Source organism: Boleophthalmus pectinirostris, unplaced genomic scaffold (genome assembly GCF_026225935.1).
Source record: "Boleophthalmus pectinirostris isolate CB_2022bp ecotype Guang Dong unplaced genomic scaffold, ASM2622593v1 HiC_scaffold_2, whole genome shotgun sequence".
Classification (NCBI taxonomy): Eukaryota; Metazoa; Chordata; class Actinopteri; order Gobiiformes; family Gobiidae; genus Boleophthalmus; species Boleophthalmus pectinirostris.
Genome location: NW_026571152.1, coordinates 2,261,223 through 2,285,348, shown reverse-complemented (window position 1 = coordinate 2,285,348; position 24,126 = coordinate 2,261,223). Strand labels below are relative to the sequence as shown.

The 24,126-nt window shown below is 40.0% G+C and overlaps 1 long non-coding RNA gene across 1 annotated transcript; it reads right to left on the bottom strand.

The window, feature by feature from the left end:
• Positions 1 to 2: 2 nt before the first annotated feature.
• LOC129409479 (uncharacterized) lies at positions 3 to 22,113 on the bottom strand. Its single transcript, XR_008632428.1, has 3 exons — positions 21,962 to 22,113; positions 3,864 to 3,973; positions 3 to 109 (listed from the first exon to the last, which is right to left on the bottom strand). It is a non-coding gene; the product is annotated as an uncharacterized LOC129409479 (long non-coding RNA).
• Between the last annotated feature and the right edge of the window lie 2,013 nt (positions 22,114 to 24,126).

Genomic DNA, 24,126 nt, shown 5'->3' with positions numbered 1-24,126 from the left:
CTCTGCTCTTTTATGAATTTGAACATATAATGTAGAGTGTGTTTTTTACATACCGAGCCTCTAGCACTTCTTCACGTCTTCATATGAGAGGTCATCAATGAACTGTAACCTGTAGAGCAAAAACGCACATTTGAATCAAGATGGAGACCCAGACATTTTTCCTGGAGCCGGTCGTCTGACAGTGAAAGCATGTGAAATGGGAAATGGTCATATTTATACAGCTTTTCCATCACCAAGGAACTCAAAATGCTCTATATCAAGCAGCCACTCACCCATTCATACACACAATCACACACCTATGTACACACACTGGGGGCAGGGGGGGGTAAATGCCCTGCCCAAGGACACAATGGCATTCATATTCATCTGTGGGAGATGAAATCGCACCTCCAACCTGTGTGTCAATGGATCTGACTGCTCTAGCAATGATGTTTATGTGGAGAGCAGGATTCGGACAAATACTCAAGTGAGCTACTGTGGTTTGGAGCAGAGTTTAGCCTTTAGGAGAAAGAATCGGAGTGATTTGTGTTACAGTGTATTTGTTTCAAAGTCTGTACCCAAACCCTGTATCCAGTTTGTTCACATGTATTTGAAAATGTGTTTTTTTCATATCTCCAGGGCCAGAAGTTGATGATACTGTGTATAATGAAGTTAGCCCGTTGTGCGTCCGCTGTGGCCTGACTGAGGCGCCTCTAGGACACATGTTTTGGTCTTGCTCATGTCTGCAAACCTACTGGAGGAACATTTTTAACACTCTAACCCAGGTATTCAATATTAGGTTGGAACCAAACCCGGTATTGGCACTTTTTGGTGTTTTGGAGGATCATGTACATTTTTGTGCTACAAAAAAATCTTCTTTGGTTTTTACTTTACTTAAGGCTTGCCAAACAATTTTATTCAAGTGGAAAGACGAATTTAAGACTTTTGTGAAAAAAATAAGACTTGGACAACAAAATGTAAGACTTTTAAGGGCCTTAATTTAAGATTTTTAAGACCCCGCGGCTGCACTGTAGAAGAACATTTTGATTTTTAAAAAAAAGGAAATGTGTCTTTCCCCAATACAGAGAGATTGTATAAGCAGCTCTTGAGGTCAAAATAAGTCTGCTGTGTAATGTCTGTATCTTATTTTCAAGGATTTTATTGTCAGAGAATCAGCAAGTGCACATTATCATGCTAGTTGCTGTTAGTTTGTGCTCTGGGCTGGTCTGAGCGTTATGAAAGCGCTTTAATACTCATCGTGGTGAATAATCAGGATGCTCAGAGTGCTAACAGAAGACCTTCCTCCAGAAAAGGTGCATAGTGTGCCTTTAAAACACAACTACAGGAGATGTTTAGCAGGACAGGGCAGCGTGGGAACCGGTCTGCAGTGACGCGAGTGTAAAGTGTTTTGTTGGAGTTTGTGGGTTTAACGCAAGGCCTCACTCTGCTCCACTGAATTAAGCCTCTGTGATTTTCCCCATTCTCCTCTGCACCTCTCCTCCTCCTCCTCCTGCAGCAAAACGTGAACCCCACACACGTGCACCCCATCCTCATCATGAACAGAGAGAGAGAAGGGAGGGAGGGAGAGAAAGAGAGAAAAAGAGAGAGAAAGAGAGAAAGATAGAGAGAAAGAAAGAAAGAAAGAAAGAAAGAGAGAAAAGCAAGAGCAAAAGGGGGAGAGGGAGAGAGGGGGAGGAAGCGAGAACAGTGAGAAAATGAGGGAAGGAGGGAAAGAAGGAGGGAGGGAGAAAGCGACAGAAAGAAAGAGAGAGGAAGAGAGAGAGTGAGAGAAGGAAAGAGAGAGGGAGAGCAATAGCCTAGATAGCAACCTTAGCGGTTTCAGAGGAACAGAGTTAAGGTGAGCTGATTTCTAGTGCAGATCCCCAGTGCATTTATTCCATTTCCAGACCAAAAAAAAATATTTACAAAAGTTACAAGGTTAAAAACAGGCATGGCAGTCACCTGCGCTCACACAGCACCTCCCCCTGACAAAGCTTAGGCTGGCTTCTTTATAGGCCTCCTCCTAATTGGGTGAGCTCAAGTTCACGATCAGGTAAGTTCCCATCATTTTAGATTCAATATTTAAAAGTTAAGTATCAAAAGAACAGTGCCAAAAATATAAAATTATCTTTAAATACAAAAATATGCATCTTTATTTAAATTTGCAGTGTTTAATGGTGAATTTAAAATACTAAGTAGACAAAGTTCAAATCTGTGCTTCTCTCCTCCCCACAGTCAACCAGCCAGATGGTTGGCTGCCCCACAACCTTCTTAAGGTGCTCCGGCTGCCCGGGGACTCTTTTGGCTGGAACACCTGAAGCAGACCACACCAGAGAGTACATTCCTTTTAACTACAACACTTATTTTTTTACTTACTTTTTTCTTTTACAGGTAACTTAACAACAATCTGTACATCAGTTAATTCAATAAACACTTTTAAAACTTTGTTTCTATTTCTTATTATCTTACCTTTTCACTAGCACTAGGCCCATGTAATGGACTAGCTACATTACATTACAGAGAGAGAGAGACAGAACAAGAAGGAAAAGAAAGGAGAGAAGAGAGATGGGGGGTTCTAGAGGAAAAAGAAACGGGGAGAGGCTGGAAGGTTTTGTTCACATCTGTTAACTCTGAGAGACACAGGTCCTGATCATGGTTCAGTTCTGGTTTACATCTACATATTGTTTAGTTCAAAAGAAATAGGGTTACAAAAGTATTTGCCATTAGAGGCCCAACAGTTTTTCAGACTGTTACTGTCTTGACAATAGCGTCTCTATGGATTCAACATGGAGGATTTCACAAGTAATGTTGGCTTTTTGACCTGCTGTTGCTTTCATTTTAAACTGATCTACCCCAACACGACTCAGAGTCTGGTCTTGGTCTGGTCCTGGTCTGGTCCTGGTCTGGTCCTGGTCTGGTCCTGGTCTGGTCCTGGTCTGGTGCTGGTCTGGTGCTGGTCTGGTAATGGTCTGGTCCTGGCCTGGTTCTGACAGCTGAAATAGTCCAGGTTTCATCGATTTCCTACTTTAGTTGCAGTTTAGTTCTGGTTTAATCCTGCTTTAGTCCTTACAGTGTACAGAGGCACACAGGCCGTGCATTGTCTGTGCTGCTTTGAAGAGCTGCCAAAAGCGATTCACACTGAACTAATGAGGAAAGACTCAGCTCCACATATGTCCCCAATCAAAAGAAGAAGCAATAAACAAAGCATGACAAAAAAAATCAGCCCTGTAGGATCTTATTATTTACAAAATCTGGCAGCCCTGTAGTTCAGACTCTACAAACATGTTCTGAAACACATGGGCGTCTTGTATTCGTTTAACAGAATATTTCAGCCTTTTTTCAAATGTAAGTGCTCCTGGGTAATGTGGCCTGCATTGTGAACTGACTCTTAATGTTTAAAGGTGCAGAGTCAGCCATCTGCATGCCTCCGTCGAGATGTTATTGCTTTGTCTGGAATGTTCCACAGCACAGCATTAAACTTCTAAGCATAAGGTAGAGGTAAGATCTGAGGAGAGTCTCACAGTAATAATGCACATATTTAATAACAGACTGTATAAAGAAGTGGACTTGGAGAGCGTGACGTCACCCACAGTCAAATGAAGCTCACCGAGGCTGGCACTTATGGAGTCACCATATTAGGAAGAGGAATTGATTTACGGACAAAAGAGCAAAATAAAAAACATCAGGATCATGAAGAGCAGCTTAATACAAACATTTTAAGACCAAAAGGAGGAGACAGCAGCAGTTACCAAGAGAGGGGCGACATTTTTCCATTTTTTTGGCAGACCAATCAGAAAAGTGACATGGTGCAACTTTAAAACCCTGATGACGAGAGAAAGTTGCTCATATTTTGTGTATGTCGTATGTTGCTGTAGTTCTCTGACCTTAAGGGCAGGGGGCAGTGTGGGTCATCGTCCCGCAGTGGCTCGACATCGTGTGGGGGAGGGGCACTGAGGTCCTCACTTGGCTCCAGCGACTCTGTCATCTTCACGATCTGCAGAAACAAACGAACAGACCACGATAGTCTCCAATGGAAATGCACTCTCTGCCCCGGCCATTTCAACGACACAAAAGCATGTTCTTGTACTGATACTTTGCACTGGCATCATTCTGCCAATACATACATGTGTATGTATTGGCAGAATGTTCAACAGTTACTATGACGACACAATGTACACATTAGTAAATAAAACCAAGATCATCTGAAAGCTCAAGAAAAATATAAAATGGATTTAAACAAGAAGCCTGTGATCAATATGAATGTTCATGGTCCTGTTTAGGAGTTTGATTTTCAACAAGAAGGTGAGAGTGACTCACTGAAAAACTGCTGGTTTTTATTAACATCTAATAAGCCTCAGACAGAGCAGTGCCTACAGTTAGGCTATCACCACACCTCCAAGGGATGTTGATGAGATCAGCTGCAAAGCATCACTTAGTTTATTACTTTATATTTCATTGCTCACTGAGACATTTGAGTACAAGTATTTAAGTATTAAGTATTTAAGTTTTTTATTTGGTGGGGAAGTACAAATATTTACCGTTTTGCATAAGTTAAGATCTGTGGAAAAAAAAAAAGTACATAAATACAGGAAGTAAGTATGTGGTTTTAAAGGTGGGGGTAATAACTGCAGCACGGGTAATTCTTGGTGTATGGACGGATCCTTCTCCTCCAGACTTTAACAGATGGATGGACAATTTGATGAAAATAGTCTCATATGAGAAATGATTGGCTCAGTTAAATGATAACATGGACATTTTTGTAAAATCTTGGGCACCTGTTTTTGATTGAAATGCCTGTGACAGGTTTGATTGCTCAATTGACTAAAACACATTTGAAACTGGTACATTGGGAAAACAAGTCTTTGTTTTTTGCAATTTATGGATGTGGTATCGATGTGGCCTTTTTAATTAGAATTGAAATTAATTGTATTTGTAACAGGTTAAACTGAGTGGAAATTACAGAGTTACGGAGGCTTGTCACATGCACTTTGACAGTTTTATTGTATTGTTTATTTTTTGCTATGGAGTGCAATGGCATATGCATATATACAGATACATTTGTTGTTTTACTCCTTCGGGCCAAAGTAATGTGCTGCTGTCTGTTATGTTATATGGTAAAAATTGTAAAATAAAATAAAAACTTGAATAACAAAAAATAAATAAATAAATACAGGAAGTAGCCATGAGTTAACAGAATATCTCTACTTATATCATTTATTTTGTGTCTGATCATAACTATTGTGTTTGTTTAGACTTGTTTGTATGTCTCAGTCGTGTGTATATTGTGTCACTTCATAGATATATTCATTCACAATCATTATTAATGAACAGTGTTGAGAAGGTCACTTTTAAAATGTATTCCCCTACAGATTACAGATTACATAGCCCAAAATGTAGTTTGTAACATAATCCATTAAATTACTTAAAGTGAGTAACGTAATCTGAATACTTTGGATTACTTAATACTGTCATGTTTTTTTAAAACTACATGAATATAGCAACCACATTCTGAAAATTCACGTTTGTTCTCTTCAAATTCTCCCTGGTTTAGACCTGATTTAGTTCTGGTTTAGTCCTGGTTTAGACCTGGTTTAGTTCTGGTTTAGACCTGGTTTAGACCTGGTTTAGACCTTGGTTTAGTCCTGGTTTAGACCTGGTTTAGTTCTGGTTTAGTCCTGGTTTAGACCTGGTTTAGTCCTGGTTTAGTCCTGGTTTAGACCTCATTTAGTCCTGGTTTAGACCTAGTTTAGTCCTGGTTTAGACCTTGTTTTAGTCCTGGTTTAGTCCTGGTTTAGTCCTGGTTTAGACCTGGTTTAGACCTGGTTTAGACCTGGTTTAGTCCTGGTTTAGTCCTGGTTTAGTCCTGGTTTAGTCCTGGTTTAGTCCTGGTTTAGACCTGGTTTAGTCCTGCTTTTAGTCCTGGTTTAGTCCTGGTTTAGACCTGGTTTAGTCCTGCTTTTAGTCCTGGTTTAGTCCCGGTTTAGTCCTGGTTTAGCCCAAAATGTGAAAACAAGAAAATACCGCCCTGTAATCCATTTATTTCAACCAAGTAACTGTAATCCAATTACCACTCATTGAAACAGTAACTGTAACTGAATACAGTTCCTCATAATTTGTACTCTGATTACGTAACTCCCGTACATGTAATCTGTTACTCCACAACACTGTTAATGAATTCCTCTCAATTGCACTGTTACGGCCCCGACTCGAGAGACCAAAACAACGAAAGGAGAACACAACAATGGCGGTGCTTTTAACCCCTTGAGAGCGCATTTATTATAAAAACATGATGTTAGTAGTCGTGGCAGTGTGGCAGGCCCGGGGAATGGGCCGGAGCAGAAGGAGGAGGAGAAAGCAGAGGAGAGGAGGCAGAGACGTGTGCCTGAAGGGCTTTTATCCTCCCGCAGTGTTTAGGGGCAGAGCCAGCAGGACAGGACAGGTACACCTGCAGAGAGTGAGAGAGAGAGCAGCAGGGAGGGCACAGGGAGAGCTACAGCCTGGGCCATGACACGCAAACTGACAAATAAAACTAAAATGTTAAGCAATTTAAAGGTCCTGTATATTAGAATGTCGTTACCTCCTCAAAAACAGACGTGGAGTTGTGTTTTGTTTCATTCACACATTTGAGCAATCCTGTATTATTTGTCTGTCTACATCTCCAAAACTCAAACTGCTTTTACCTTTCCAGGACTGAAATCATCCAAATGTGTGAAGTTTAAAAACACACTGGAGCACTTCCTGTATTACCGCAGCACAATGTGGAAGTGGAGTGTTGTCTGTTTGAGAGAAGAACTCAGCCTAAATGTGTAGGGTTTGTGCTAAACATGTGAATAAAACAAAACTAGTTATAAGGTAAGGCTGTGCAATTAACTGAATCTTGACTGCGATTTCAATATGTGTGTCAAATGATCTCCAAACTCATATAATCATCTTGAAACAAGTTGAGGGGCACTCGCACTAGGACTTTAGAACCCTGCCCAAGCATGGATCGCCCCTAAAGCGTGTTACGTTTGTCCAGTGTGAGCTCCAAACAATCCGTGTCCAGGCACAGCAGAGTTGGAGGAGGTGGGGTAGCCAATATTTATTTTAAATTCGAAAGCTTTGCATCAATTATCAACAGTGCTGGGGAGTAACAGATTACATGTACGGGAGTTACGTAATCAGAGTACAAATTATGAGTAACTGTATTCAGTTACAGTTACTGTTTCAATGAGTGGTAATTGGATTACAGTTACTTGGTTGAAATAAATGGATTACAGGGCGGTATTTTCTTGTTTTCACATATTGGGCTAAACCAGGACTAAACCAGGACTAAACCAGGACTAAAACAAGATGTAAACCAGGACAAAACCAGGTCTAAACCAGGACTAAACTAGGTCTAAACCAGGACTAAACCAGGTCTAAACCAGGACTAAACCAGGACTAAACCAGGTCTAAAACAGGACTAAAACAGGACTAAAACAAGGTCTAAACCAGGAATAAACCAGGACTAAACCAGGACTAAAACCAGGACTAAAACCAGGACTAAACCAGGACTAAACCAGGTCTAAACCAGGACTAAAACCAGGTCTAAACCAGGACTAAAACCAGGTCTAAACCAGGTCTAAACCAGGACTAAAACCAGGTCTAAACCAGGACTAAACCAGGTCTAAACCAGGACTAAACCAGGACTAAAACAAGGTGTAAACCAGGACAAAACCAGGTCTAAACCAGGACTAAACCAAGATTAAACCAGGTCTAAACCAGGACTAAAACAGGACTAAAAGAAGGTCTAAACCAGGAATAAACCAGGACTAAACCAGGACTAAAACCAGGACTAAACCAGGACTAAAACCAGGACTAAACCAGGACTAAAACCAGGACTAAACCAGGACAAAAAACGAGGTCTAAACCAGGACTAAACCAGGACTAAACCAGGTCTAAACCAGGACTAAAACAGGACTAAAACAAGGTCTAAACCAGAAATAAACCAGGACTAAACCAGGACTAAAACCAGGACTAAACCAGGACTAAACCAGGACTAAACCAGGACTAAACCAGGACTAAAACCAGGACTAAACCAGGACTAAAACCAGGACTAAAACCAGGTCTAAACCAGGACTAAAACCAGGTCTAAACCAGGTCTAAACCAGGTCTAAACCAGGGCCAATTTGAAGAGAACAAACGTGAATTTTCAGAATGTGGTTGCTATATTTATGTACTTTTAAAAAACATGACAATATCAAGTAATCCAAAGTATTCAGATTACGTTACTCACTTTAAGTAATTTAATGGATTACATTACAAACTACATTTTGGGGTATGTAATCTGTAATCTGTAGCGGAAAACATTTTAAAAGTCACCTTCCCAACATTGATTATCAATAATAAAGTGTTTGTTTTTTTTGAGAGAGAAAACTGTTGAATAAATGCATCGTTTGAATAGTTGTAGTATAGGGTCTAGGTTTGTTTTTTAATGAGCATAGATACAAAAATAGCATAATATAGGCAGTTTAAATGTTAAATAGTAAATTAAATATACAAAATGATCCCTTAATATGGTAAAAATGTAACAAGAGAAGAAAAAAAAAGTGTCAGTGTAATGAGTCAGGTGGTTAAACAAAGCAAACACAGCAGACTGTACACTCGTCATATTCTGACATGTCTCCCGCTCTCCCCAGAACACTGACACAGACCCCCCGAGTGGATCCAAGCGTTTGACGTCCAAAATCTCCACGGAGTCCGGAGACGCTCAAACGCATCTGAAATGAACCCGAGTCACGTGACCGCTTTCTCCTCCTGTCGCCATGGAAACGCCGTCAAAGGACCTCCTCTCGTGAAAGCTGCAGAGACGAGCGACGGGCTTCGGAGATGGATACAGAGAGAGAGAAAGTGACAAAGAGAGAGGGAAAGAGACAGGGAAAAGAAAGGGGGGTGGGGGGGAGAACGAGAGAGAAGTGACAAAAAGGGAGGGGAAGAAAGAGAGAGAGGGAAAAGTGACAAAGAGAGAGGGAAAGAGAGAGAGGGGGAGAGAGAGAAAGTGATAAGGAGAGAGGGAAAGAGAGGCAGGGAGGGGGCAGAGGGGGAGAGAGAGAGAGGGGAAGAGAGAGAGAAAGAGAGGGAGGAGAGAACAAGAGAAGGGGGGAGAGGGAGAAAGAGAGAGGGGGGAGAGAGAGAGAGAGAGAGAGAGAGAGAGAGAGAGAGAGTGGGGATGGGAAAAAGAGAAAGAGAGAGGGGGAGAAACTAAGAAATATGAGGCAGTTGTTGTCTCCATTTGAAAGTATTTTAGGGCTTTGATATGGAAATACATATGAACACATGTGATTTATCGATTATAAATTATGTCAAAATCTCGTCTTCTCATCGACCTCATCTCGTGGTGCTTTGTGAAAATTGTGTCTCGTCCATCCTTTTACATTTTCTACTTTTATTTTGTCACTAAAACTGTCTGCTGCTTGTGAAAGCCCGCACTTGACTGTGATTGGCTAAACCAGCTGTCACTCACTCAGGAGCAGAGGGAGGGCATTAGATGAGTTTAATGCCATACTGTGGAACATTCTAGACAACACAATAAAATCGGGAAAGTGCACTGTATTCATGTGAAGGTGAACTGTTGGAAGCTGCTCACGTGTTTGGAGATGAGTTTAGATGGAGGTGACGGTGTCTGCAGCTCCTGTGTCTATAACAGTAAAGTGTGTTTATAGTTCAGAGCAGCTGACGTCACAAGACAAACCAAATTTAGCTCCGGCCTCGTGCTCCTGTCTGTTTAGTCGGACACGGCCCCTCTTCCTCTGTTTACCCACTGTCCACCCAGAGCCTGTGTGTGGACACAGAGACAGGACGGACCAACAAATACAAATATTATGAGCGGGATTATGCAAACTCCACTTTTTGGAGTTATAACATTCCCTCTGAATTGGTTTTCGCTGTCATCCGTGCATGTTTTAGTAATTTAGTGATCTCTCCAGGGCCCTGTTCAAACCCTCTTTAAGGTTGCTGTAAGATTCTGTCCAAGACCACAAGACCAATTTTCCATAAAAAAGCAGGACATAAAACAACACACTAAAACTTCACAAATCTGACACAATGTGGAGTAGTTCCATTCCCGTGATGCGTACTGATTTGTGTTGTGATAGTGCTCAGAGGGGGAGTGACTTTGCAAGCTCAAAGCATTAAAAACAAAAAGGAAACTTATTACACATTTGAATACTTTGTGTTTGGTGAATATGGCATTTTCAAAACAGTCAAAGGTAACATGGTGATTTAACTACGGTCTGTGTTAGAAGTGTAACAGCCCATGTCTAAATAAATCTCAAAAGACATGAAAATCACAATCACACCTGATGGTTGGGCATGTATGGTACTAGGCAATACAGAAATGTGGTGTCACTATCATCATGGTTAAAATAATAGTGATTTAATACTACAGTTATATCACAATAATTATTAAAGCTGCTGACTGTTTCAAATGTTATGCATATTAGGGATGGGCATTCGATTAAATTTTTTAAATTAATCGTCGGGAGAATTAACGATCGATAATCGATTAATCATTAACTTTTTTATATTAAATAATCATCATTATTATTACTATCTGCACTACTAATCTGCATAAATAAACTCAACTTTACAACATATAAACCGTAACGACTCTAGAGCCACATCAGCCCGTTTGACACTATAAAATGTTTAATGCAGCTTTGCGCAAGTCTCACAGAAAACTTAAAACCTCATGAAAAAAAAACAGTGTCTCTTGTGTCACTGATGCGGTTCAACTTCTGTCGGACTAAAGGACAAGACTCAGTGAAATACTACGCACAGCGACCTACATTCGGTTTGTGAATTAAAAATGAACGTAATCGACAAAATTCTTAAAGATCAATTATCGATTAATTGACTAATCATGCCCATCTCTAATGATTAATTATACTTTTTTATATTAGGAATAAGTTCCATATTTAAACTGTTACAGAACTGTACTTTGTTTTAAGTGAAAACAACAATGATCTAGAAGAAAACATGAAGGATAAGAAGCTTTTTCTGCACATTCTGGTGATAAAGTGGTGACATATCCGATTGTCACAATTCTATAAAATGTCCCATGAATGAGAGAGAGTGAAGGGAAAGAAAGAGTGAGACAGAGAGAGAAAGAGTGAGACAGAGAGAGAGAAGAGAAAGAGAGAGAGAGAGGACAGAGAGAGAGAGAAGAGAGAGAGAGAGAAAGAGTGAGACAGAGAGAGAAAGAGTGAGACAGAGAGAGAGAAAGAGTGAGACAGAGAGAGAAAGAGTGAGACAGAGAGAGAAAGAGTGAGACAGAGAGAGAAAGAGTGAGACAGAGAGAGAAAGAGTGAGACAGAGAGAGAAAGAGTGAGACAGAGAGAGAAAGAGAGAGACAGAGAGAGAAAGAGTGAGACAGAGAGAGAAAGAGTGAGACAGAGAGAGAAAGAGGGAGGGGGAGTCTAACCTGTCAAGTCCCTGCAGTGAGTCCAGAGGGAGAGCAGATTTAATAACACAGTCCACTGAGAGGAAACCAGCATCTATGGAAACACTGAGGAATAGGTGTGAGACAACAGGGACTAGACTAAACCTGGATCTAAATCACGACTAGAGCCCGACCAATATATTGGTTGGCCAATATTATCGGCCAATATGGACACCTGGAAGCTGATAGGGGCCGATATTTCACGTGGGCATGTTATACGTCATTATAAAGCTTAGACTCTCTACATTATGTTCATTTCATCCATTTTACAGACAGATAAATGTCCTAATATGTGGTTCCGTATCAGTATTTACATGCAGAGTCATTTATCTGTGTGTGTATCAGTACTGTCCCTGAACACACCCCCAGAGTCACGTCACTCAAGTGTGTTTGTTTACACCCACAGACACAGATCCATGTGTGCAACACATTCTTTTTATGGACAATCGGTTTGAGTCTGGATTAAAAGGACATTTATTAGTGCAGACTTGTGATGTGAGGAGGAGCCTGAGTGAGCGGTGAGTGTTGGAAATATGTCGACTTTGAAGCTAGTTTTGGTTCTTTGTTATTGGTCAGTGATTAGCTGCTGTAGCTTCCACACATAAACAGGCTGTTTTCTATTGGTCTATTGTAAAGTGACTATGTTGACCGTATATTTGTTACTGGACCTGCACTGATATGTAAATGAGCTGTGAACAGAGGGGTGAAATATGACATTTACGCATATAATTAATTACCGCGGTGCGCAGCATTTACGGCTAAAGGCTAATAGCGGTAGTTTCTTTACTAGCTAGTAGTGATGGGTCGGTCGTGAACGAAGGCTCTTTGAAGTGAACAACGGGAGCTGTCTCTTTATTGGGAGCCGTGTTTTCTCTTTCTCACTTTTTTTCTCTTCACGTCGCGTGCAGACTCATGATAGTTTGACATCGGGCAGCGGCTGAAAAGGAAACTTTCAGAAATATGCATGTGCACAGAATAAAAAAAAAAAAACTTTGGCTGCAGTTCAGCATAAAATAAATAAACCAGGACTAATCTTGGGCTCGATTGAGGGAGAGAGACAGAGACCGAGACCCGACACTCAGTCCTGGTTCAGTTCTGGTTTAGTCCTGTTTTACACATGGTTTAGATCTGTTTTAGTCCTGGTTTAGTCCTTTTTCAGTCCTGCTTTAGACCTGCTTGCAACAAAACAATCTGAAGAGCCACTTGGGAGCCGAAAGAGCCGGCTGCTTTTAGTGAGCTGGGCCAAAAGAGCCGGTGTTCCGGTTCTTCGTGGGATCATGTCAAGATGTGATTTGTTTACACTGGTGTTTACATATTTGCGCCACCCTCTGGCCACATCAGACATATGCACGCCAAAATGTTTTATGAATTGTATCTGACGTACCGTTTCATTTGCAGATTCGACAAGAACAATGCCGACTCCAGTCAAACTTGTCTAACATGACTGCGATTAATGCATGGCTCCAGAATAAAATAAATGCTTGCAATTGTGTATATGACTATAAGTTATTTAGTGTCCTTTAATGACTATGATAAACAGGCTATAAAAATATGAGGAAGAGGGTGCGTGGACCTCGAACTCACGTCACTAGTGAAGAAAATAACAAATGCGGGGTCTTTACCCCTGTCCTACGTTAACATATCAATCAGTTCAGCATTTATACACCTCTGTCATGTGCCTTACAGTCACACTGGAGGTTACAGTCACAGGATGTTAACTTGTGAAAGTTACGCTACACATCGGACAATTAGCACTGTTTTTAAAAGCGCGAGTGTGTCCTTTACCATGTGCCTCGTGCACGCACTACAACACTGAACTAAAGTCTGTAGAAGATTGCAAGATGGTGTTTTAAAAGGCTACAATGCAAACTTCACTTCCATGTCTTGATGTGACACCCGGCAGGGCGTGTTATCTTGTGACACGCCCAGTGGACAATTTACCACTGTTATTTAAAGCTTGATTGTGCTGAGTCCTTATATAATAGTTTTCCTAATCGTGGTTTTGACAGTAGCCGACACCAGCCTAATAGGAGTTTGAGCCATGTTTGGGATAAGTTGGAGTATAGCGACACAGGGTGACTCTCGTCACATCAGCGTCAGAAGCCGAGTGCTTTTATGTTCACTTTGCCATATGAACTTATTGCCACTTGACAGTTTACTTTCCACAATGTCATACATACACACATTACGCTGCCTGTGGCGCTCGAAAAAGTGCTGTGTAATTGCACATGATCGGATGACTGTATTGTAATGTCACAAGATAACATAGCAATGACGTCTGAGCATAAGTGGCAGTGCACTGAGTGACCGCGACATGTCGCTGTGTTTAACATTTTTGTGACTTTGAGTTCGTTTAACATTATTATACATGATATCAGTTCATTCTAGCTGCTCTAATTGATCATTAGCATTTTTTGCCAGGCAGGCGAGGCCCTCAAAAGGACACAGCACAATCAGGCTTTAAATAACAGAGGTAAACTGTCCGAAGTGGGTGTCACAAGATAACACGCCCTGCCGGGTGTCACATCAAGACATGGAAGCGAAGTTTGTGTTGTCGCCTTTTAAAACATTATCATGCAACCTTCTTCAGACTTGAGTTCAGTGCTGTAGTGCACGCACAACGCACATGGTAAAGGACGCACTCGTGCTTTTAAAAACAGCGGTAACTTGTCTGATGTTAAGCGTGACTTTCACAAGTTAACATGCCTCCAATGTGACTGTAAGGTGCATGACAGATATAGGTGCTGAAGAAATGGTTTGATATGTTAGTGTAGCGTAGAGGTGTAGAAACAGAACTAGTGACGTGAGTTCGAGGCCCACGCACCCTCTTCCTCATATTTTTATAGCCTGCCTATCGTAGTCATTAAAGGACACCAAACAATTTACAGTCGTATATGCAATTGCAACCATTCATGCATTAATCGCAGTCATGTTAGACAAGTTTGATTGGAGTCGGCATTGTTCTTGTCAAATCTGCAAATGAAACGGTACGTCAGATACAATTCATAAAACATTTTGGCGTGCATATGTCTGATGTGGCCAGAGGGTGGCGCAAATATGTAAACACCAGTGTAAACAAATCACATCTTGACATGATCCCACAAAGAACCGGAACACCGGCTCTTTAAAAAGAACTGGAATACCCATCACTTGTAGCTAGAATGTGATGCAAAATGCCATTAGGCCAACCTACTGTCTGTAAATACGACGTAAAGTGGCAGAAGAACAATAAATGTTGCCTAAATAAACCCAATTTAAAATCCACCAGGGCCAAACCTAAGTTTTTTAAACAGTTAAAGATTTAGAGTGAATTTTTACATCACTAAATATATCGGTGATTATGTCGGCAGCTCCAACTCTCATTTTATCGGTATCATATCAGCCACAACAAAATCCATATCGGTCGGGCCCTAATCAGGACTAAACCAGGGACTAGACTAGAACTAGACCAGGACTAGACCAAGATTGAATCAACCAAACCAAGATCTAAACCAGGACTAAATTAGCATCTATGGAAACTGGAACGAAATGGAACTGAGGAATAACTGTGAGATAACAGGGACTAGACCAGGACCAGACAAAACCAGGGTCTAAACCAGGACTAAACCAGGAACTAGACCAGGATTAAACCAGGACTGAACTGAGAACTAGACCAGACTAAGACTAAACCAGGACTAAATCAACTAAACCAAGGTCTAAACCAGGATTAGACCAACATCTATGGAAACTCTGAGGAATAACTGACTAAACAGGGTCTAAATGAGGACTAAACCAGGATTAGACCAGGACTAAACCAAGGACTAAACCAGCACAAGACCAAACCTGGACCAAAACAGAGGCTAGAATTGGGCAAAACCAGGTAGTAATAATTAAAGAGTTAATCCAACATGTGTGAATGAAACAAAACACAAAAAACAGGTCTGTTTTTGAGGACACAACATTATAACATGTCTCAAAGCTCACAAGAGTCCATTTTGTGTAATACAGGACCATTAAGGCTGATGCCCAATTTGTAAAATATGTGGCCGTACCCTGGATGAGTGAACTTCTTCCAGAGAAACGTGAGTCCGGCTTTATGGAGCGTTCTAACCCAGGCCCGGTCACATGAGCCTGCGGTACGTGGTCAGATGTTTCCTGATGGTTAAACTGACAGACCATCAGCTCCAATGCAAATCACAGGAAAATCCAGCAGCATGCTTTAACCATAATGACCTGACGTGATACAGCTCCCGGAGTCAGAGGGGACGAGGACACGAGGGGAGAGGGAGAATAGGTCAGGCTAGTTTAGATTTGAGTCAAAACATATTCAAACATATCACACTTTTGTCTGGTATTTGGTATTAAAACTAGGGCTGGGGAAAAAAGAATCAAAAAGAATCAGATTTTCCCCCCATATTGATTGATCTTCATTTTCTATTCAATCTTCTTCCATCTTATTCAAAATACAGACATGTGGACTTTAAGCGTGAAGAGCCGAGTGTCAGGATCAGTTTTTATTATAGGACCAATAATTATAGGACCATGGCAGGTGCGCTACCTCTATCAACAGATATATGTGCTAAACAATGCATTAAGTTTTCCTCATACATGGTGAGAAAACAGCCGTTTACTATATAAAGATGAGCAGCACCGGAGGAGAGAAAGAGGAGAAAAGGTGAGGAGCTGTGGTGGGTCAGTGAGACGGAGGGAGAAGGAGCGAGGCGACACATACCCAGAGTGACAGACTGAACTTTTAGTCAAATAGTGCAAATTTATGTCAAAACTTGTGAACATGTGAGGAGACATAAAGAGACGTTCTGCTGCTAAATCCTCCTCAGCTCTACACACTCTGACTGACACACGACACTGTGACCTATTGATTCACGTCTTACCATCAAGATCGACCACAGTAGAGATTGCGACCCGTCGATCTTTCGATTTTTGGCACAGCCCTAATTAAAACCACTGATACTTTGCAGTGACATCGTGCTGGAGGTGTTCTACATGTATCTCTAATGGCGGGGTGTAGGGGTGTGCAAAAATATCAAAATATCAATATATCATATCGTTTAATGTAATGATACAGTATCGATATCAGGGACTGCTCTATCGATATATCGCCAAGTCTATTTTTTAGTATTTTTTGGTATATTTTACTAAATTATTTTGTTATACCGCTACAGTTTTGTTGTTTGTTCAGAAGAAAAAAACTGCTTTATGCGACACATTTGACATTTTCATTGTTTTGATTAGGGACGGGCATTCGATGAAATTTTCTTAATCGATCATCGGAAGAATTAACGATCGATTATCGATTAATCATTAACGTTTTTAAATTAAAATGATCATCATTATTATTACTATCTGCACTACTAATCTGCATAAATAAATTCAACTTTACGCCATATAAACCGTAACCACTCTAGAGCCACATCAGCCGTTTGACATTATAATGTGTTTAATTCAGTTTTGTTCAACTCTCACAGAAACAAAACTTAAAACCACATGACTAATTTGCATAAACTAAGCAAAGATAAAACTACAGCTCTTGTGTCGCTGATGCGGTCAATTTCTGTTGGATTAAAAGACATGACTCAGGTGAATACAGGTTAGTGTGACCAGATTTGCGTTTGTCAAAACCAGGACACCGTACGGGGGGAGGGAGGTGGGGACTCGTCATCGACATTGCACGACTCTCACCTGGTAAAACTTTTTCCCACTGGACACTGAAACATATGTGCTGCTTTATACACTGTGCACATGGACTCACACTTGTCCCGAACGCAACGGAAAGCGTGGAATTTCTTGTACAAGTCATCGTTAAAAACACATTTGTGCTTCGGTACGTTGCAGGCTGACCGACTGTTTCTGTTTGCTCCTTTTGAGTGCAGAGACACATGTACAGACCCCTGTTTGGTCACGCTACACACAGCAACCTACATTCAGTTTGTCGATTAAAATGAAATTCTTAATGATCAATTATCGATTGACTAATCATGCCCATCCCTAAATTAAACACAAGATTCACTCCCGAGTCTTCAGATAATCCACTCTCTACCTGCTCTTTTCTGCTTATAGTTCCTTGTAATTTAAATCAAATAGTTAGTAGACTAACACAAGGTTTGGCTCTGACAGGGGGTAGGTGAAAACAGCAATTTTCAAAGCACTCAAAGTTCAAATGCAGGACAATACAGATTGACCCAAACATGCAAGAACAAGCAAAATACAACTTTGAGTAAGATAATGAGAGAGAACACTGATATAACATTGGTAAAGGCTTATTTATAGAATACATGACACCAGAAAAGTTCCACAGTGCACCTTTAGCAGCTATATTGATGTACGATGGTGAAGTTACATAATTTGCTCATGTTTTATTCGTCCTCCTCTCGGTTTTTATTCAAATGAACCAGAGGAATTTGGTCCCATTAACAGTGAGCCCCTGATCCAGGACAGAGCCGCACGTCCGGGGTTAAAGAGGCTGTTCACAGCAGAGACGCACAGAGCTGCTCCACTCTCACTGAACGTGCACTACATCCTGAGAGAGAAACACAGGGACAGAGAGAGACAGAGAGAGAAGAGAGAGGGGGCTAGAGAGAGAGAGAGGATAGAGAGATAGGGAGAGACAAAGAAAGGGATATGGAGAAACAATGACCAAGAGAGGGGAGAGACAGATGAGAAGAATGAAAGAGAGAGAAGTAGAGAGACAAGAGCGGGAAGAGGAGGCAGAAATAGAGAGAGAGGAAAGAGAGAGAGAGGGGAGGGGTGTAGGGGGTTGTACTCTGAATGAAGCATTTTGTTTTGGAGCAGTGGAGTACACAGAGGAGTACACAGAGGAGTACACAGAGGAGTACACAGAGGAGTACACAGAGGAGTACACAGAGGAATACACAGAGGAGTACACAGAGGGTAAGCGGTGGTGGCACGTTCCAAACAGGCACTTTTAACAGTTTGGAGTCTATTGAGAGGAGGTGGAGAGAGAGGGCTCAGTGTACACAGTACTGTACTGTACACTGTACTATACACTGTATACTGTACTGTACACTGTACTGTACATTGTACTGTACACTAGGGTTGGGCGGTATCCAAATTTTAATACAGTTAAACCTTCTCAGCATTTTACCAGGGTATACAGTATTACTGTATGACCAAAATATTTTAGTATGACTTTGGTAAACTACAGAGCTGCACCACTGTACGGTCTGTGCGTATGACCTGCAGATTTATAATCTCTGAAAAGTTTCACATGAACAATCTCCAACACGACACACTCACAGAACAGACTCACCAACAGCAGCACAATCTCTGTCACAGAGAGAACACACCTAATCCACTGAGTCGTGTCCCTTAGTCCGACAGAAGCTGAACCACATCAACGCACAAGGAGCGAGCTGTTTTTATCAGCACTTATAGTTTATGCAAATGAGTCATGTGTTTTTAAGTTTTGTTTCTGTAAAATGTAAACAAATGCGCACAAAGCTGCATTAAACACATTATTACATAATGTATATTTGAGTTGTCCTTGTAGGAAATAAAAAAACAAACTTAAATGATCCACCCACATTCACATTCATAATCCACATTCACCAAGACAGAGAGACAACGCCGGGCGAGTTACACCACGATCTGACAATGGACGATGGACGCCTGGACTAAGGATCAGACTCAAGTGTCGACTGTTTGTTTCACTTAATGCGCCTTATAATCCAGTGTGCTTTATGTATGAAACTAGATGAGAGAATTCAACATTACTGACATTGTGCCTTATAATCCAAAAAATACGGTAATAATAAAAACACCAATAATAAAGGAACAACAAATAGCAAATGCGGTCACAAAAATATTATGCTATGGCACAGGCTATAGGCTACAGTGTATCCTGAGACATCAGTTGGTTTATTTACCCGGGATCAAGTCACTCGTGGACTGACTTGCCGTCTTGTTTTGGTCTCCCTTATGAGCGTCACGACACAACAGAACAAAATGTCATCTTCCCACGCAGTTAAAAGAAAGATTATAGATACTTAGTTATGGGTTAGGGTTATATTAGTTTTAAATCATGATAGAATTAAACTGAAAATACAACCACACATTCATTTGTGCTGAGCAAACAAATGTAGGCATCAATAAATATAATATATAAATAATATTATATTAGGTTCTTATGCGCTGCAAATTGCTTTTTAATGACGGTAATGAAACTGATACAGTTGCTACTTTTTGATACCGCGGGACACTGTAATACCGTATTACCACCCAAACCTACTGTACACTGTACTGCACCAGGGCTAGGACTGGTACAGTACTGTAGTCGATGAAATATATGTCCTGCTGTTCGACTGGCCAACTCAAAAGGGGCCGTGGCAAAAGCTCTCTAAACAATTCTGTATCTCGGTGTTTCTGACCCAAACTGCACTCACAAGACTACACCTGCAGGGGGAGTTCATGCAAAACTACTATTTCTGCAGGAAAGAGTACTAGGAAACAGTGTAGGAAACAGTATTCATATTTGTCTTCTACTTTAAGGGCACATATTACACTTTTTAAATTGATGTTATAATATTGTTTGCTCATCATTGTTTCATTCACACGTGTTAAAAAAGGTACACTGTGTAACCTTCCTATTAGGGAAAGCTTGTGTCCATGGAGATATTATTACTTTACCTGAAAAGTTTCACAGTATGGCATTAAACTAATCTATGTTACATTTATTTAATTACAGGTGTTCCGTGAAGACAAGCAGGTGGTGAAAGTGTGTGAAAGATATACAGAGCACCTTTAACACACACAAACTCCACAGATTTAGGCTGAGTTTTTCACTCTGTTCCACCGTGTGATGTCATGTGGCTTTTAAACCCCACTCACCTTCACTAGAATTCTGATTATTTCAACCTTGGAACTGCCAATCTCTTCTGAACTAAAGGTACAAGGAGCTGGTCACTTTAAAACTACTAATAAAGAGTTACTCAAACATGTGCATGAAACAAAACACAACTCCAGGTCTGTTTTTGAATAGGTAACAACATTCTAAAATGGTTTAAAGCTCACAAGAATCAAAGATGCATAATATAGGACCTTTATAGGCAGTGTTGGGGAGTAACAGATTACATGTACCGCAGTTGCGTAATCAGAGTACAAATTATGAGTAACTGTATTCAGTTACAGTTACTGTTTCAGTGAGTGGTAATTGGATTACAGTTACTTTGTTGAAATAAATGGATTACATGGCAGTATTTTCCTGTTTTCACATTTTGGGCTATATCCCCCCCCCCCTTTTTTTTTTTTTTTTGTAATTCCACTCATTGCCGGACACTAAACCAGGTCTAAAACCAGGTCTAAATACAGGTCTAAAACCAGGACTAAACCAGGTCTAAACTTGGTCTAAACCAGGTCTAAACTAGGTCTAAACCAGGTCTAAACCAGGTCTAAAACCAGGTCTAAACTTGGTCTAAACTAGGTCTAAACCAGGTCTAAACCAGGTCTAAACCAGGTCTAAACCAGGTCTAAACTTGGTCTAAACCAGGTCTAAACTAGGTCTAAACCAGGTCTAAACTTGGTCTAAACCAGGTCTAAAACCAGGTCTAAACTTGGTCTAAACTAGGTCTAAACCAGGTCTAAACCAGGTCTAAAACCAGGTCTAAACTTGGTCAAAACTAGGTCTAAACCAGGTCTAAAACCAGGTCTAAACTAGGTCTAAACCAGGTCTAAAACCAGGTTTAAAACCAGGTCTAAACTAGGTCTAAAACCAGGTCTAAAACCAGATCTAAAACCAAGACTAAAACTGGACGTGTCTCCTCGTCTTCTATCAATAATATTTTTAATACAGTTAAGTAAAGTTTGGGCTTTTCATTTTCTTTTAGCAGACAAAACATTTTATGTGAAGAGATCCTAGTCTTTGCTTTTCTACAGCAAATCAAGTAATCCAAAGTATTCAGATTACGTTACTCACTTTAAGTACCTTAATGGATTATGTTACAAACTACATTTTGGTGTATGTAATCTGTAATCTGTAGGGGAATACATTTTAAAAGTCACCTTCCCAACACTGTTTATAGCACATGAGAATTTGGACTTGACTGTGTTTAAGGGTTTTCCACTTTACATCTGCTACTACTACAAATAATAATATTACTACAAGGTTATTCATATTGATTTGGCCTGTAAAAGTCAGCTGAGTGTTAAATTCATTACTGTAAGTGTCTCTTCTAAACAACTCACACGTTTATTGATCAAAGATAATTAAATAAACGCATTTACCGGAGAATTACGACAAAATACCATGAAGCCTGGTGCGTTATACACTGGCCACCTTATCAGAAACATCCACGAAAACATCAGGAATAAACAACTCAATTACCACACAAGAAAGACACAAATAGAAAAACACTTAATTAAAGCTGTAGTTATATATTCGTGAAAATACAGAGCCAGTGAAAAGCCGCTTTGCCTTTGCATTTATGACACCGTTAGCTTCTCCTTATCTCACACACATGCAAGCGCCGACGATCTAAGTTCCATTTCGCGATATTTTTCTTGACTCACCTGGGTTTTCTGAATCCTTCTTTAGCTCCGCGGATCCACAGCGGGTCTGGGAGAAGGTAGGACCCCGGTGAGAGCATGCAAACCCCGGGCAGGAGATGATCTGTCCCCGTGAAGAGCCGCCAGCTGCAGCCGCGGACGAGAGAGTCAAGAGGGAGAAATGAGGCAGACGCAAGCGGAAGTGCAAGTAAAACACAGGAAATGCACTTTCAAAATAAAGCGATCATAAAGTCTGTCAGAGACGATGAAGTACAATTTTGTTAGAAGTAAACAGTGTTGGGAAGGTTACTTTTAAAATGTATTCCCCTACAGATTATAGGTTACACACCCCAAAATGTAGTTTGTAACGTAATCCTTTAAATTACTTTAGGTGAGTAACGTAATCTGAATACTTTGGATTACTTGATTTTCTGTAGAGAAGCAAAGACGAGGATATCGTAACATAAGATGTTTTATCTGCTAAAAGAAAATAAAAAGCCCAGACTTTACTTAACCAAATTAAAAATATTATTGATAGAAAAGGAGGAGACACGTCCACACAGCATGATTTAGTCCTGTTAAATCCTGTTAAATCCTGTTTTAGTCCTGGTTTAGATCTGGTTTAGTCCTGGTTTTAGTTCTGGTTTTGTCCTGGTTTTGTCCTGTTTTTAGTCCTGGTTTTGTCCTGGTTTAGATGTGGTTTAGTGTCCGGCAATGAGTGAAATTACTGAAAGAAAAAAAAAAAAGGGGGGGATATAGCCCAAAATGTGAAAACTGGAAAATACCAGCATGTAATCCATTTATTTCAACAAAGTAACTGTAATCTAATTACCTCTCATTGAAACAGTAACTGTAACTGAGTACAGTTACTCATAATTTGTACTCTGATTACGTAACCCCGGTACATGTAAACTGTTACTCATCAACACTGGAAATAAAAATACAGATATAAAAGTAAAAAGGTACTCAAGTAAAAGTAAAAATCTCACATGAAAAAATCGACTTAAGTAAAAGTACTGAAATACCTGTTTACAACTGTAGTTTAAGAGTAAAAAGTAAAAGTATTTTCCAGTGATTTTCAGAACAGTTAAAGGACGAAATGCAGTGATTTTGAAAAAGAATTTTGCTCATTCTAAGTGATTCAATTGATTTCCTAATTTTTCTAGCCACTTTTGTGTATTTGGTTTGTTCAAAGTTGGAAAGTTAACTCAAATTAAGTATGCTAAAAAAAAATAAATAAATTAAAAAAAATCAAGTCTCTCAATAATACTTTTTACTTTTTAATCCAGATCTAAAAGGTAGAGGAGTAGAAAGTACAAATACACATTCTCAAATGTAGTGAAGTAAAAGAAGAAAGTATCCACTTTTACTTGGTACCTTACTTAAATGAAGTACAGGTACGTAAAATTTGTACTTCAGTATTGTACTTTTATATTTGTACTTGTACTGTGCCTTCCACCACTGCTGTTTCTAATTGTAAAATGCATGTTTTATTCGTGAAATGTGAAAACAACATTAAACAGTGTTGAATTAGCATCAGGCTTGTGAGGGCCCAGGGCAAGAAGCCTCACATGGGCCCCCCAGAAGCCAATTCTGGGCCCCTAAACCCCTGGGGCCCAGAACAACAGAGCCCGTTGTAGAACTACTTCCATTTGCACTGCTAATTTTGCACTGTTACACTTCCTATTTTATTTTGTATTTATGTTCAGATACCAGTATATTCAAATAACAATTCATTTAATCCATGTTTTTTATTTGGTCATAGTTTAGATTTGACTTTTATTAATGGTTTTATGTTGCACCATATCACCAAAGCACATTAAGCGTTATAGTTTGTGAATTTAAGACTGAATAAAGTACAAAAGAATGGCCTAAATACTTAAAATATATCTCAAGTTAAAAAAAAGAATGCCACAAAATAGTAAAAATTTATAGAATGATATTATTTAACCAAAGCAGAGTGAATTTATGGAGAAATCTCTAATATAAGAGCAGACAATATAGTAGGAACTGTTGGGTAGTATTTGAAGACATTATCACAAAAGATCTGATATTTGGCCTTACTTGAATTAAACCTTCCACATTGCTCAGAGCTTTTTACTTGCAGATTTTACCTTCATCAATTCTGAATTACTTCCTTATTATATTTCTGAATCCAGTTTACTATTTGCTTAGTTTCAATATGACAA